This window comes from Impatiens glandulifera, chromosome 1 (assembly GCF_907164915.1).
Source record: "Impatiens glandulifera chromosome 1, dImpGla2.1, whole genome shotgun sequence".
Taxonomy (NCBI): Eukaryota; Viridiplantae; Streptophyta; class Magnoliopsida; order Ericales; family Balsaminaceae; genus Impatiens; species Impatiens glandulifera.
Window position 1 is genome coordinate 143,011,029 of NC_061862.1, and position 7,742 is coordinate 143,018,770.

A 7,742-nucleotide genomic window follows, 5' to 3' on the forward strand; every position below is an offset into this window, starting at 1 on the left:
ATAATATATATATATATATAGGATGAGAAAGAAAATAAAAAAAATTAATTAGGAAATATATATTATTAATATGAAAGAGGAATGAATATTTAATATTTAAGATGGAGAAATTTGTAATTTTAGTGTAAGTTTAATCGATTCTATTAAACGTCATTATATATATTATTATTATTATATATATTATTATTATTATATCATAAATATTTATATAAAAAAATAAATAAATATTTAATATTAAATATAAGTTTATATAAAATTAATGAATAAAAATAATATATATAAGACATATAATAATAAAAAATATAATTAAGAAAGAAAAATTAATAAAATAAAATAAAATTTAATTAGGAAAGTTAAACTAATAATTATAGTAAGAGGAATAAATTAGAAATTATGTATAAGTAATTATGATAGAATAGAGAAATTCTTATAAATTGGAATAATGTTTAATATTGGTTTTTAAAATTTTATTTGTAAGATAATATAATTTTTTTTGTATTATTATAAAATTGATGATAAAATATAATATATATATATATATATATATATAAATATATAATGAAATAGAAAATAAAATATAAATTAATTATTAGGGTTACCAAATTTATATATATATATATATAAATATTAGTTAGGAAGAAAAAAAATAATATATATAAATTTAGGAGAGACACACTTTTTTTAATTTTTTCTCTTCTCATTTGTATATATTAATTTTTTTCCTATTTTTTTTCTCTCTTTTATATATATATATATATATATATATATATATAATATACCTAATAATAATAATAATTTTCAAATTTTCTTCCTAATTAATATTTTTTTTATTTTTTTTTATAACTTTAATAATTAATTTATATTTTATTTTCTCTTTATATTGTGCGAGAAGATGAGATTGATGCACAGGAGGATGTGGTGTTCATCGCGTCGTCTTCTACTAACATTCCACGCTGTAACTACAAGTATCCTTAAGGTACACATTGATTTTTCTGAGTTTCGATTGAACTTGTATTCTGTTACACTTTTTGGTAGACGACCTACTAGAAAATTGTTCTGTTGCAGGACATCGTAGATGGTGAGTGCATCGTCTTCTTCCCCCGATGAGACGACGGTGGCGATGAAGACGACAAGGAAGAGGAGAGATGAGAAGAATCGGAGGAGTGATGTGATAGTTGTAGGATACCAAGTGTTCGACGAAATGACAAAGAGAGGTTCTTATTTTCTCATCTCCTTTAATAAATAAAACTTTTATATAATTTTCAGATGAGAGTGCACCTTCCACCATTTTCTCAACTTTTGATTCTAAAAGTTGTTTAAAAAAATTTTATTCTTCCTAATTGCTTAAAGTTTGAACCAATTTTAAACTTTTTTTTATAATTGAATCTAGGGTTAATTATGAGATTATATAAAAATTCACCACTTTACTTCGAACTCTAGGCATTGTTTAATTCGATTATGACATAACAATGGTTGTCACAGATTTGTCTGGTTTACTCGAGGGCGCTCACCAAGGTTTTGGTTTAATCCATGAATTTCTTAGTCACACAGAAAGATGTTTTGTTTTGGTAAAATGAAACTATATATTCATTAATGTCATCATATTGTGCTACTGCTTATTTATAACCATTATGAAAACCAGGTACAAGTTATTGATGGTTCATCTGAACATCCAGAATACGAATATGATTCAGTTCGACTTGAAATATAATTGTTTATTCCAGAGCTTACTGAAAAACCATGTTGGGTAGATTATAAATAAATTGATCTTCCAGAAGCATATGAGAAATGGGCATCAATCAAGGAAAATATTAAAGGACATGACATTATATGTTTTTTGTATTAGTGCTGCCACTGGAAACGGTACCCACAATACCTGCAGCTTATGAACTCATATTGGCTCAAAGAGAAGACAATATAAATAAAGTTCTTACCCTTTATTTAAAAGAAATCTTAATATCTCTAGAATATTTAAAATCTTATATTAATGTTTAGATACAAAATTGTTTCCAAATATTGCTCTCTTTTAGAGTGGGATGTCTCAATTTTCATTGTATCTCAATTAGGGACATCTTTCTGTATCTATAAATTTATTAGCAGTTTTTCAGAAGTATATTGCACACGTGTTTATGAATGAACCTATAAACATATTTTTGTTTGTGATGATGATACAAAGCATAAACTCTTTATTTTTTATGTTAGATTCTCTTTTCATTACTAAACATGAATTGATAATTATATAACTGACAACTTTTCATTTCAGTTACATAGATTCAGAAACATGTTTGGTAGTTTATAACAAAATGGATCATCTAGAAGCACATGAAAAATGGGTATCATTCAAGGAAATTTTGAAGGATGTGGTATTAAATGTTTTTGTATGAGTGTTGTCACGGGAAATGGTACCTTAGAAGTTATATATGCAGCTTATAAACTCATATTGGCTCAAAGAGAAACAATATAAATCAAGGTCTTACCTTTTTTAAAAGAAATCTTAATATCTCTAGAATATTTGAAGTATCATATTAATGTTTAGATATAAATTTGTTTTCAAATATTACTCTCTTTTAGAGTGGGAGGTTTCTATTTTCATTGTATCTCAGCCAAATACATATTTTTGTATCCATAAATTTATTAACGTTTTTTTAGAAGTATAATGCAAAAGTGTTTATGAATGAACCTATAAATATATTTTTGGTTGTGATGATGATACAAAATATAAACCCTTTATTTTTTTTATGTTGGATTTTCTTTTTATTACTAAACTTGAATTGATAATTGTATAACTGACCACTTTTCATTACAGTTGCATAGATTCATAAAGAATATTTTGATACAAGAGAGAAAGGTATTAGGGTTAAATATAGTGACGAGAATAAAATGACAGTTATAATGTAGTTAATTGTGAAGAGTGTGTAATGAAATGATTTTAGTTGTATCTGATTTCAGCACGTATTGGAAGTATGTGGAGTATATAAGTCTCTGTTTAAATTTTGGAGTAAAGGAGGTGACACCGTTTTTGTTGGAGAGGTTAAATTTAGGGTTTTCTTCTTCCAACGATTTTGTATCTTCTTAATGATTAGTTATGAAAATACATTTTGCAGATGGAGATGACATGGAACGACTCTAATGAACCAGATAGCCTAAATGAAATTAAAATCTTAACTTTCATCTACACAACATGTAAACATAACTGATCACTTTTCATTACAATTACATAGATTTAAAAAGAAGATTTCAGCACATCTTAGAAGCAGGTGGGTATAGAAGTCTTTGTCTAAACTTGGTGTAAAGGAGGGCAACACCGTTTTTGTTAAAGAGGTTAAATTTAGCTTATTCCAACGATTTAGTATCTCTTAATGATTGTTATGAACACATTTTGCAGAACACCACTAAATTTACATTAAAAAATTTCATTCTTTAACATTAAAAAGAACAAAACTTATAAAATTAATAAAGAAATTAAAATAGTGTAAGTTGATGTTTATATTTATATAAGAATATTTAGTTCATATAAGTTCGTTTATAAAAAAATTAAATATTGTAAGTTCATATATGTATATATATTTTCTTTTAATATAAATATATATTATTTTATTATTAATTTTATATAAATATTTTCTTTCATTATATATAAACATATTAAATTAAATATCATATAAAAACTTCATTTATATTTTCCCACCTCTACTATAGATTTCAGCTCCAAAACCACTCAGACAAATCTTTATTTGATAAACATATATATTATTTGACTCCCAATCGGGTTGCCTTCCCAGGTCTCGCCGGTCTTGCCTGTAGGTCGTGATGTGCCTCGAGATGGCCGTCTCTTGTCCCCCTGCTGGTTGGGAATCTGCTCCCGGGTCGTCGCTCTGCTGCGTCTGGCCCGTCCTCTAGGCACCTTTGGAAGGCGGGGAGTGTGACAACGTACACGCTTCCGGTTTTTCTTGTTCCTTCTCTTTGATAAGAATAGGGATTTGAAATGATACAAATTCCTCTTCATTCTGTTGTGCTCAGCGAAGAAACTGCCTAAACAGACTTTTTCGGATCCAATTTCTAAGTCTGATTCTTGCATAGAAGAACGCAACTGTTGCAAAAACCGATCAAATAGTAGTAGGTGGCATCCCCTCTTAGTTTTTACTGCTTGTACTTGCACAATGCATTCATCTTTTTTTTCTTAAATCTCTTCAACTTTATTAATAATTAATGCCTTGTTATGGAAACGGGATAACCCACTGCTGCTTCGACCAGCACCAGTTCATCTCTAAATTTTCTTTTATAGTCCTATGATTTGTTTGAATTTAAGTTTATTTCAAATATTTTTTTATTTAGTTTAATTAATTAGTCCTATTACTGATTTGAAATTTTATAATTTATCATGTTTTAATTGTCTAAATAAATTTTGTTATTTAATATAAAAATACTATTTTAGTCATATTTTAAATATTATAATGTTATTTTTTATTTATGGCTTCATAGTTTTTTAACTTAATTTTAGTTTGATTAATTTAGTTAAAACAAATTAATATACTAAATTTGAAAAAAAAATTTTGTTTCATTTATAAAAAAATAAATTTTATAAAAAATAAATTTTATATAACATGTTTAATCAAAATGGTATATTCACACAAATATTTATAAAGGAATCAAAAATATTTTAGGTGTCATTTCAATTAAAAATAGAAATTTATATTTAAAATAAAAATAAAAAATTATATCATTATCGAAATATTTTGATAATTGAGTATTTTAAAATTATTTATTGAGTTTATGTATTAACTTGATTTTAATTTAATTTTTTTCTTTTCTCAAACAAATGATATTGAACTTTTACTAATTGTATTAAAAATTCATATATCATACAAAATTATTTTTAAAAAATTTATTATTTTTTTGATTGAATCATTCAATTCTAATTAAATATTATCATTTTAAATTAATATACAGAAATATATTTTTAAAATATAAATAATATAATAAATATAAAATTAATATACATGTCAACCCAACTAATAAATTTAAATTAAATTTATAAATTAATAATAATTTTCAGTTACACTTGTTCATACCAAATAACAAGAGGTTTCCAATCAGGCAAATATCTTCGGTAAAAAAAATAGTCATTCAACCATAATATAATATATTTGTTAGATAAAATTAGATCGGTTAAATAAAACTTAACAAAAACAAAACTCTTGTGCAGGAACAGGCAAAGGACCGAACCGGTCAAATTACTAAATCGGTTAAGAAAATCAACCGGTCAAGCATTCAAACCGACCAGAAACATGACCGCACAAGAAAGTCAAGATCGGTCAAATTAGAAGGCCAGAATCAATTAAACAGTCGGTCAATCAGAAGCCATGGAAAAACTGGAAGTCATTCGGTTAACATAAATAACCGACCAGCATAAAAAGACACTTCGGGTATCTGTTGAGAATGATACCGAAGGAACAGACTGAATATTGCCATATTCATACAAGTCTGAGGAAAGTCTGCAGGCTACAAAAGATCGTCCTACAAGATCTTTCTACTCCAAGATAAATCAGAAAGGCAATCTTCCAAGTACAGACAACTGTCCAACCGACAGTTGCCATATTGAGTAAAAGACAAACCTAGCCGGTTTGACCAACACACTGGAAGACAAGACCTCCAGGTCTGAATCACTGAACCTCTGCTCAACCAATCAGATTCAAGGAAATGAAATGTGACCGTTGGCACATTTCACCTATAAAAGAAGGAGCTGAAGAGGAGTAAATGCGGTACAATTCCATGGGTTACAAGTTCTGAACATTCTACAGCCTAAGTGACCTGATTGTGCTCTATCTCTAGAAAGCAAAAAGTGCTTATTTGAAGTGTATTTATAATTTCGGTTAAAATTGTACGGGTGTTATCGAGCAGGAAATAAGTCTCGATCGGATTGTGTTTGTATTCCTTAGTGAATATTCTTCTCGCGGTTTCGAAAGGAAGGGGTGACGTAGGAGTTTTATCTCCGAACATCCATAAAAATCTATCTTGTTACTTGCTTTCTGCTTACTTTACTATATTACCGATCTGCACTAACCTACTAATACCGCTTCGACCGATTCAACATTACCTAAACCGAATTACTAAGCTCCAAAACCGACCCAGCAACTTCCAAACCTGTCTTATTCAAATCCGGTCCTGTCTATCCCGTGTGTGTGCTGCTTCAACCTGAAACAAACCACTTCCGCGCTTGAACTCTGTTCAAGAGTTTGTGACAGTTTGTGTAGTATTGAAACCCCGGTATTAATCTCTAACCGGATTAATCACCACCTTTTTGAGTGAAACGCGATAACCGGCCAACCCCGGTCCCCCAGCCGCGACCTAGATCTTAACAATTGGTATTAGAGCAGTTAGTTTCAATACTCAAGCAAGCATGTCTTTCGATAGGCCCCCAATTCTAGAAGGTGATGAATTTTCCAACTGGAAGACACGCATGCACCTGCACTTAATCACCATGGATGACGAAATACAGTTCATCATAGCTGAAGGACCGATAATCATTGACAAGGACAGGAAGGATTGGACAGCTGAAGATAGGAGAAGAAACAATCTGGATAACCATGCCAGAAACCGCATCTCCAACGGTGTGGACAGAAACACGTATTGCAAGATCAGAGATTGCAAAACAGCAAAGAAACATGGGAAGCGGTGATTCAGATCCATGAGGGAAATGAAAGAACCAAGGAAAACAAGATAATGGTGGCTACTTAGAAGTTTGAAAACATCAAAATGAAACCGGGAGAAACAATGAGAGAATACAGTGACCGGTTCACAGGTGTGATAGACGAGTTAGCAACTCTTGACAAGAGGTATGATAACAAGGAGGTCATCATGAAAGCTTTAAGATCTCTTCCAAGTGCGTGGGACATAAAGACAATGGTAATGAGGGAATCAAACTGCCTAAGCAAGATGAAACTACACGATGTATTCGAAGATCTTAAGGCATATGAGTTTGAAATGAGATCTAGGACTGAAGAAGAAGTCTCAGCCTCAACCTCAACCAGAGCATTGATCACATCCACAGAACCGGTTGTACCTGCACCGATCAGAACCGCTGAACAGTTCACCGAGGATGCCATGGCAATGCTTGCACAGAAATTCTGCAGATTCATGAAGAGAAGTCAACCGACAAATAACTACAACTATGGTGATAAATCTAATGTAAGATGTTATAACTGCAATTGTTTGGGACATTTCAAGTGGGAATGCAAAAAACCAAGGAGAGATGACCGGAAACCGGATAATCAGAATAACCGAAATAATTATCAACAAACCGGTGAAGGAAGTGAGGTTCAGAAAGCACTGATAGCCGATGATGGAGAAAGCTTATCGGCTCACAGTGACAGTGATGATGATCTCACATGCCTCATGGCAAATGAGGAACAGGTATTTAACTCTCCTTGTGAAGAATTTACTAAAGATGAGTTATACAATGCATTGAATGATATGGTAACAGAGTATAAGAACCTATTAACCTTATTACCTAAGCAACCCAACTTTAGAGTCAACCTCATAGTACCCATCTTGACCGAACCAAAGATCATACAACCCGATGAAACCCCCACCTTAGAAACCGAGTCAGCACCTGAACTATCCTCTAAGACCAAACAGCTCAAGGAGCCAGTTCAAGAGTTGACCGAGGAAGAAAATGCCCGATTCCTGTATAGAATGGCCGCATGGAAAAGATCTAGTGAAATGGTAAGAAAAATGTGTAGTTA